The sequence below is a fragment of the Epinephelus moara genome, chromosome 18 (genome assembly GCF_006386435.1).
Source record: "Epinephelus moara isolate mb chromosome 18, YSFRI_EMoa_1.0, whole genome shotgun sequence".
In the NCBI taxonomy this organism is placed as follows: Eukaryota; Metazoa; Chordata; class Actinopteri; order Perciformes; family Serranidae; genus Epinephelus; species Epinephelus moara.
Window position 1 is genome coordinate 32142483 of NC_065523.1, and position 10253 is coordinate 32152735.

Consider the following 10253-nt stretch of genomic DNA (forward strand, 5'->3'; position numbering starts at 1 on the left):
GTGTTGGTCCTCATGTGCTTGTGTTGTGCCAAATTACACTGGGTTGTTTTTTCTGTTTTTGCACTTTGCAGAGTTTTTTTTGCAAATGAGTGTGTCGCCAAAATGGTCAGATTGAGGTAACAGTGATGCATCGTGTTTAAATGGTTTGAAGTAAACTAATGGGAGATTGTTAATGATGGTTTTCATCTGCAAAATAGTTTTTTTTTTCTCCATTGCTAGCGATGCAATTAAAAGAAAATCAAAACAACCTGTTTGTGCGGTCGGTTAAGCTTCTTTGTGACTTGTTTTTCAATGTGTTTACATGACAGCTGCAATGATCAGTGTACCGTATTTGGCTCATGAGCTCAGCACAGTGTGACTTAAAAACAGATGCAAACAGGCAAAGCGGAGAGACAAAAGGAAGAGAAAACGTTATCTTTATTTGCTGGTGTTTTGTCTGTTTCCATTATATCTGGTTGTGTTTTAATGTTTTGCAGCATGATGGACTAAATCATTTTTGTGCCTTTAGGGGGTGAGAGATGCTTTTTTTTTAAAGTCAGTCTTTCAACCTATTTATTCAGCCAATTTTAATTTAGTTAGGGACTGAACCAAACAGGGCAGGTGTGAAAGCACCCTAAGTTTTCAAAGGACTGCTTTTATTTATTTGAGCGGACTTTCATTTCCTAATGCTAAAATTGTTTCCCGGCTCTATTTATTTCCATCTGTTTAAATAACCATTAAAATATTGGTAGAGTGTTTGTCAAAATTCCATGAAACATATGGCCGATACATTCAGCATGTTACAGCTTACACGGATGAATATTGATGGAAATACAAAGTAAAATACTTATCTGTGTTTTTTCAAATGGAGGAAATTAACACAGAGCTAAAACCGCAGGTCCTACACTTCAGTTTGATGTATAATTTGCAGGGTTTAAAGAAATCCAGCTGTCACACCAGGCTTTTGTGTACTACTCAGGCACATGACACCACCTCCTGCTAATGGAAGAGTGATAGTCGGATCGGTCAGCTCTGAGCTCGCTGCCTGCTGTGCGCTGACTCCGTGGGGGCGATTACAGAGTAAAGTGATCACTTTTCAATAATGTGTAGTAAACTAACCACGAGTTAGTGAAATCAAAGTCATACGTTGCAATCAGAGTGGCCATGATATGACTCGTTTTAAAGAAACACTCACTGATGGCTTTTTTCCCTTGAATAATAACGAGCAACTTGGGATAGAATATCTGGAAAATATCTGTTTCCATCGCTTGTGCTTTCCCGAATAACGTATTCAAACACAGCTTTTTCCCCCACAGCAATAAGGTCTTTGAACGAATTCCTATACACAGGATGAATCTTTTTTTATGGTTATAATTACTACACTAAATGTGCAATATTAACAGATGTACTGTGTAGTTTTTAACTTATTAAACATAGTTATTGTTTATTATTTATTATTGTGTGGGTGGTTGAATGGATGGAGGATGTGGTTTTTAACTGTCAGCTCCTCACAGGAATAGCACTCCTAATTTTGTTGTGTTTTTTAACAATACAATAACAATAAAGGCATTCGAATTCTGATTTCAGATTTGGGTACATTCATGACAACAACGTCACACAAATATAGTTCAACAATATTTGAAACTCTCCATAACAACATACCGTCGTTACTACATTAAGTGGGACATTTAAGGGGAATTTATACTTGTGCGGCAGACCCTTCGCCGTTGTGAGCATTTATACTTGTGCGGTGGTGTGTCTGTGTCACTCTGCAGTTACACCTCCAAAACACTAGTCGGCGGTGGAGGTTTCAGTGAAGTGCTGTAAAGTTTAGTTGATTCAAAACACACATTAAACACACGTTAAACACACATTAACCATGGCTTAATACAGACAATTTCAAACACAAGTACACAAATCAGCTTCACTATAACTTGCAGCATTCACAGACAAACACGTTATTAGCACAAGCCTATGGCATTATACATTGAATAAATTAGCCTAGTGGCTAGCGGACATTTCCTCTACTAAATGAAGCCATGAACAATGCAACATTTAACAAAGGTAATGTTACAAAATTCGGCTCCATTACAACTCACGAAGTTCACTGACAAAACAACTGTCTTATACTAAACACGTTTTCCAAACAAATACAACATGCTAATGTTATTAGCACAAGCCTATGACATTTTACATTGTATAAACTAGGGCCCGACCGATTTATCGGCTGGCCGATTTAATCGGCCGATTATAGCCATTAGAAAATAATCGGCAATCGACCAAAAGTTGGCCTATTGATGCCGATGTTAACACTTGTATTTTCATCACTAATAAAATGCAGGGAATATGGTGTTTTACTTAGAAATGATGTCCTTGTGTTAGTTTTTGCACTATAACCTACCTCTGTTTAACTGGCAATAATAAGAAGAACTCTGGTACTGTGAACATACATGTGAATGTCTTAATTCATATAGACTTTGCATGATTATTTTTTTCCCCAGAGGTTTACTGCCTTTTTGCACATCATATTTTTGATTTATTTTGTGTTCAAATTGTTCATATGCTGCTTGTTCCACACAATTTCTGATAATAAAAGCATTTGAAAATAGTAAAATGTTCTTCCTTCAATTTATATCTTTGTAACGAGTGTTTGAACTATATGTAAGCCATCAAAAGCAGGTATTTCAGGGTTTTTTAAATTGAAAAACGTAAAAATTCAGTTATCAGATAATATCGGAATCAGCATTGGCCCCAGAAAATCCATATCGGTCGGGCCCTAGCATAAACTAGCCTAGTGGCTAGCAGACTTCTCTCTTCTTGTATGAAGCCAGGGACAACAGCAACATTTAACAAAGGTAACAAAATTTAGCTCCATTACAACTCACAAGGTTCACAGACAAAACAACTGTCTTATACTCAACACCCTTTCCAAACAAAAATAACATGCTAACGTTATTAGCACAAGCCTATGGCATTTTACATTGTCCATCTGAAGCCAGGATAAATCACACACAAGACTTAAAATGCTATTTTTCTGGAAGCTTTATTGTCTTCGCAATTTATTGTTTCTTATCTGTGAAATTAAAGTAAAGTAAAGTATAAATTCCGCCTTATAGCTCTTGTAGCAGGGGCAGATTAAGAGGACTGGTGTTTGCGTTTACCACTGCCAACTATTACCAAACTATTAATTACAAACTGCAGACTGATTTATATAATTGACAACATGCATCAGTTGAAACTTTTGGCTGAGCTTCAGTATCATTCAAACTCAATCCTTAAAATCAGTTGCAAATCAGCCACAAATGAGACGGTTAAAAACCCAGCCGATGTTTGTGAATCTTATTAACCTTTCTCTCTCTGGGTTTCTAATCCATAATTGAGTCATGCTGTTGAAGTCTAAATCTCTGCGAGCAGAACACACACTGATGATAATCCTCTTTGGGCTGAGCACGTACCCAAACACACACTTGCTCAGACACACACACATATACAAATACAAATTAACACACCCGAGGCCTCAATTCGTAGCATCACCTTGGATCGCCTCTCCTCCTGTGACCTACTTCATTGTCTGTCACACTAGTGCCACACTTAGCTCGCTTCACTTCCTGTATCTGTTCCAGTCCTTATCTCACCTTGGGAATATCCTCTACTACGCACAGCCTGATGGGCACATATAGCCAGGGGCAGGCTGATGAAATCCCTTACGATGATACTGATTGTTTACCGTAAACTCAGTTAGAACTGAGGTCCGTCGGTGCTTCGGTATAAATTTCCTCGTACAAATCATGTGTTCTCTCTTTTATTAATTTCCTCCACCTGATAATCCCTCTCAGGGTAACATCTGGACGTTATTTATGTTTGAAAGAACCTGAGCAACTTCGGCTTTTGACCTTCCTTTGTGATCAGTTAGGTGTTTTATTTCAGCTGGCTGGACAGGGGATTTATTTCACATTAACACCTTTTTCGACCCATTTTCTCTTTTTAGGTACGACTAAACATGGGGCAATTTCATGTCACAATGATCCTGACCTAAATAATTGCTATTCATGACGTTATCCTGACAATCATCATCATAAGCCTAAAACTCTTAAAATGGCATTATAAATCCTGGAATCAATTTAGCTCAGATTTTGTTAAGAGACAAATATTTATACTGCATAACAGATATGACACACATCTTTTTTTCAACTTTGTCTCCTAAAATTTACATTTGTACATTAGTGAACTGCTTTTTTTTAATTACGTGATCATGAGAGACAACTTTTCTTTCAGGTAAGGAAACACTACATTCATCAACTGTACCACAGAGGCTTCACAAGGATGGGCTCGGGGAGTACGAAGTGCAGGACTTTGACACATGAACCTCGGGTTCTTGTCCAGACTCCTGCATTAAGTTTAGGCAACAGAAGCACTTTGGTTAAGGTCAGGTTAAGATCGTGATTTCGGTGAAGTGTTGAACAGAAAATCCTGCACACTGCTCCTGCTCAGCTTCACAATTTATTAGTAACCCTGACTTTTCAGTCCTCCTAAACCTTTGTCAAGAGTGTTCAACACCATTATTTCCAACACTGAGCTTAAACAGAAACTGCCCCACCCATCTCACAGGTTAAGTGTTCATAAGAAAGGTTTCAGTATCAACGTTTTTGCAACTTCTCAGATAAGTTAACAGAGTGGTGCAGGAATGAGTCCTAAAACACAGAAATGAGTTAGCATTTTAGCACTCGAGGTTCCTTCGTCTGGAAGACAGTGGGTTTTTTATAATGGATTTTTGGTTAGATGCCTGAAATAAGGTCCGTGTTTAACACAAGCTTAAGAGACTTTCATGTTTTAGTTCTACGACATAAAATACGTCAGTAAATACCCCCACTTGTAAATCAACTTCTAGCTATTTCAATTTACCATTACTTTAAGCTAACTATTTCAGCTTTTATTCATTACTTTTAGCTATTCCAAATATCCCGTACTTTAGCAAAATAGATCAATTGTTTATCTATCACTTTAAGCAAATTACCTCAATTATTTATCCATCACTTTTAGCTTTTTCAATTGTTTATCTATCACTTTTAATTGTTTAATTTGTTTATCCATTACTTTACATTACAGTAAATACCCTACTTGTAAATATTATCGCTTTTATGTGTCTTAAAAAAGGCGGTTGCTAACAAATGGCTAAATCAGATGACCCACCAAACACAGCTTTATAGCCTCGTTGTGGTGACGACATTTAAGTCATATGACTGTGGTGTGTTTTGTTTATAGCCTAACGTTAGCTTTTTACTTCTGGCGACTGCATTTAGGCTTCAAAACTCATAAAACTGGTGTCCATTTGTGAGGATTATCTTGCTGAACAAAACATATGAGTATAATAAACTTTTGTTTGCCACAGAGCTTATTTTCTGCAATTATCTTAAATCCAATGGAAAAATCCCACAGGCTTTTTGATGAGGGAACCTGGGTGATTCAAACTCCCACATTGGCCCACAAATAAACTTTCCTGCAGCACTCGATTAGCAACATTTCCTCATTATGTTAAGAGAAAAGATAATTTGCTCGGCATTATGTTTCCCTAAAAATACTCAGCTGTTTCAGTTAGTTGTATATAAACTTAATTTCTAGGAGATGGGGATGATTTTTTTAATGAAAGTCATTTTTTACTGAGAAACAATCTTTTCAGCTATTTGAAATCATCGTATCTACTGATATGAAATATGCCGATGCTTATTAAAGATCTTTTGCATTTTTTTTAGGTTGTTGCGTACGCAGTCGGCCCGAGGATATCAGGTCGGCCAAGTCAGTAATCTCTTTCAAGTCCTCTCTCAAAACATAATTTTATCGGAGATTTTACTGAGTTTTAAGTTCATTTAAACTGTCTTTTGTTTCCTGTTTCTACACACTAGTGTTTTTATCAGTTCTTTTAAAAACTGTTGTTTTCATGTCTTGTCCGTTTTAATTATTAACATGTAAAGCACTTTGTAATCTCTTTTCAAAAGCACTTTATAAATAAGGATTATTATTATCATTGTAGAGAGCAGAGTCTCTTTTATTTTTGTAGCAGCTGTGTCTTTGGGTGCTGCTGCACATATTATTCTTGATTATTCCGAGCGGAAATTCACCACGACCAACTTATTGTGTGTGGGGTTTTTTTTTTCCACAATCGGATACAATTGCATCCCTAATCACATGGGTGTAGATTTCAGGGGGGATGTGGGGGTCACATCCCCGTCAATATTTAGAACATGTGCATTTGTCCTCCCCAATAAAAATATGGAAGTAGCAGAGGACTTTGACAAAATAAAATACATTTTTACCATAAACTGACGTAGAAAATGCACAAATTGTTGCAGAAAATTAAATGTTTCAAGCTCAATATTTTCTGGCGTCCCTCCACATGTTGAAATGAAACCTAAACATTTCAAATCGGTCTCATATTTTGTGTTTCCTCTCTTACCCCATGCGTCTGTGTAGATGTTCTCCTGGCACATGACGAACAGGCCAGTATGAAAGCTGGGGAAGACAAAGCGGTCGTCCCCCGTCTCCCAGGAGAACTGGATGTTGGAGTTGGAGAGGCCGGGGACGGGGATGCAGTTGCTCTGCTTGGTGGCCGAACACAGTGGCTTTGGCACCTTCTGTTTACCCACGCACCAGTAGGAGGACATGAGGGCCATGCCGCCCATGAAGAGAGACACAACTGTCTGGAGGAAGGACAGACGTGGGGAGCGCATCTGCTGCAGGAACGCCATCATGAAGGAGTTAAATGAGGACCTGGGCTGGTGGAGGAAGAGTGGAGAGACAGAAGTGCATATTGAGAAATGTATGTTATAATAATATCCAAAACATATTCAAAAAGTATCATGTCAGCACTAAATGTTATACGTCTGACAGCGGAGTAGAAGTTTTTCATTGTTAATCTACTTGACTTCAGGTACACCTCCACTCCTGCACGTCACTAAAAATATCACCAGCATGTTATTAGTTTCCAAGGAGAAGCAGCTCTGGCCAATTGCCTGAGATGATTAGCGAGGTGTTTGAAAGAGAAGGTGCGGGGGAGCCAGCGGTTTTACATGACTAATCACATTTAAAGAATAAAAAGACTGTGACAGAAAATCAGCACACTACTGGTAATTGGTGGGAAGACAGACAGCTGAATCAGAGGAAAATAGGTGAAAATTGCTGTCACCATGGAACCTCTCCTGGAGACAGATGCTCAAACCAATACCTCTGAGCACTTGACGTCAAGCAGTGAATTAAATTTGAACGAAGGAGGAAAAAAAAAAGAAAGCACTCACCTCCTACAGCCTCTCTTACTTCGTATTTTGTCTTCATCGAGTTAAGCAGAGAAGGTGAAAGAAACATGCGGCCCTGCTCCTCTACCCGTCTGCGCTCCCTTTCACTCTTCATCAGATAGTGAGAGTGATGGAGGATTTTGGCCGTCACACTGACCTCTGCAAGCAGAGTGACTGTCAGTCTTTATGATCCGACCTCAGTGGGCAAACACAACTGTCAGCATAGTGCACACACACTCACACTCACACACACTCCTCTTCTTTAATCCATCCGTATAAATCCAAACCAGACAACTCTGTTCCATCTGTTTTCATTATGATTCCTAGACTCATTTTGATCTATTTCATTCATCTCTCCTCCTCTTATCTGCCCCCCCTCTCCCAACACCATCCAGCCTGTAAAAGCATGCAGCGCTCACTGTGTTGATGTGAAAATCAACATGACCTTGAAATGGTGAATAAATATGTCAGATACACACGATTACTTGGGCAATATTGCTTTGCAACACCATATGTGTACACCAATTTTCAGTGACAACTATTTGACTCTGAGAGGTGGTGATTTCACATGAGGGGACTCTGAGGGGAGGCTAGTCAACCGCAATAACTTCACTGCAATGGTTTTGTGTTGCTGCCAGAGGATAATGTGTCACTTTTAAATATCCTAAACAGGGATGCTGCTTAACACTGTTAATTATATTAAACTGTATAATCTTAAAATATTTTTTTCCACACATTAAAGATTGTTAGGTCGGTTTGAGTTGTGAGTTTACTTTTAGCTCACTATTTAAACTGTTGTTCAACAATCTAAGTTATTTCATCATTTATCCATTAGCCTACTTTTAGCTAACGTTCAACCTTTAACACTATAATTCTGCTGTTTTATATTTTAAAAAGTGTTTATCGATTACTTGTAGATATGTCAACCATTTATACTTAAAGCTATTTCAATACTTTATCCATATTTTTTTTTTTAAAGCAATCCATTTAGCCATTACTTTTGGCCATAAAATTCAACAATAGCTAACGTTAGCTTTCCATTATTGTTGACAGCTTACTATTTTTACCATTTATCTTCATACTTTAAGCTATTTCATTTTTTTCCATTATTTTTTAGCAATCTATAAATGTTTTTTTTACTTTCAGATATTCCACCATTTAGTCATTCCTTTTAGCTATATTATACAAAAATAGCTAACGTTAGCTATCCATTATTTTCTACCATTAAGTTTTATGCTTTTTGCTATTTCAACTGTTTTTCCATTGTTTAACTATTTCAACTGTTTACCTTGGCGAATTTTAGCATTTTCCCAATGGTTTTAGCTACTGCACTACTTACTTTTCATAAGCTACTTCAATTGTTTATCCATTACTTTAAGATAACTAGCATATGTCAACTGTTCAACCATTACGTTTAGCAAAAGAGTTCAATTATTTGTAATTTTTAGCAATCTATAAATGGTTTTACTTTTTAGGTATTCCACCAATTAGCCATTACTTTTGGCTATATAATTCAACAATAGCTAACATTAGCTCACTATTTTTACAGTTAACTTTACACTGTTAGCTATTTCAACTGTTTTCCCATCATTTAGGTAACTAATTCAATTGTTTACTTGTGGGAATTTCACCACTTTCCCCAAAAATTAGGGTAATGCACCATTTAACCTACTTTAGAGCCTTGTAAGAGGCCTACTTAAAGGCTACTTTTCACAAGTTATTTCAATTGTTAATCCATTACCTTTGGCAAGCTATTCTAATTGTCCATTACTTTTAGTAAGATATCTTATCCAACACTTTGAGCTAACCATTTCAACTGTTATTCATTACTTTTAGCAAGCTATGTCAATTGTTTTGCCATCACTGTAAGCTATTCAACTGTTTATCCATTACCTTTAGCAAAATAGTTAAATTATTCATCATTTTTAGTAATATATAAATTGTATTTACTTACTTACTGTACTTTTAGGAATTCCACCATTTAGCTAGTGCACCATTTATCCATTAGGCTACTTTTCACAAGCTATTTCAATTGTTGACCCATTAATTTTAGCAAGCTACTTTAGCTATCATTCTAAGCTAACCATTTCAACTGTTTTCCATTACTTTTATCAAGCTATGTCAATTGTTGAGCTATCACTGTAAGCTAACTATATCAACTGTTTATCCATTACCTTTAACAGGAGAGTTAAATTATTCATCGTTTTTAGCAATCTATAAATGGTTTTACTTTCAGGTATAGAGTGCCGAAGACAGGCCCTTCCGGTAGAGCTCATGGGACCTTAGATCGGAAAAAATATGAATGGCAGTGAATGAGGAGATAAATATTATCTTTTGGTCCCGTTTGAGTTGCAACATGAAATCCAAATGTCGTTAATGAATTTAAAACATAAATTTTAAGGTCAAGAAAGTCATACTTTGTGGTAAAACTGTTGAGATATAAGCTTTTTAATTAGAAAGACTCAAGAGTACACAGGAGGAGGTCGCGTATGTGACGTCATAGCTTTCGCTCGCTTCCTGCAGCTTGGCCTCCCCGCTGAAATTCCACTGTTTTATGATTAATCGATTTATGATTGAAGATGTCTGTGTGTTTTGTGCCAGGTTGCAGTCACTCCAAGCTGCAGGAAGCGAGCGAAAGCTATGACGTCACATACGCGACCGCCTCCTGTGTAGTTTTTCTAATTACGTTTTTTTCAAAAGCTTATATCTCAACAGTTTTACCACAAAGTATGACTTTCTTGACCTTAAAATTTATGTTTTAAATTCATTAACGACATATTTGGATTTCATGTCACAACTCAAACGGGACCAAAAGATAATATTTCTCTCCTCATTCACTGCCATTCATATTTTTTCCGATCTAAGGTCCCATGAGCTTCACCGGAAGGGGTGTGACTTCGGCACTCTATTCCACCATTTAGCCATTACTTTTGGCTATATGATTCAACAAAAGCTAACGTTAGCTAGCATGCTTTTAGCTATTTCAAC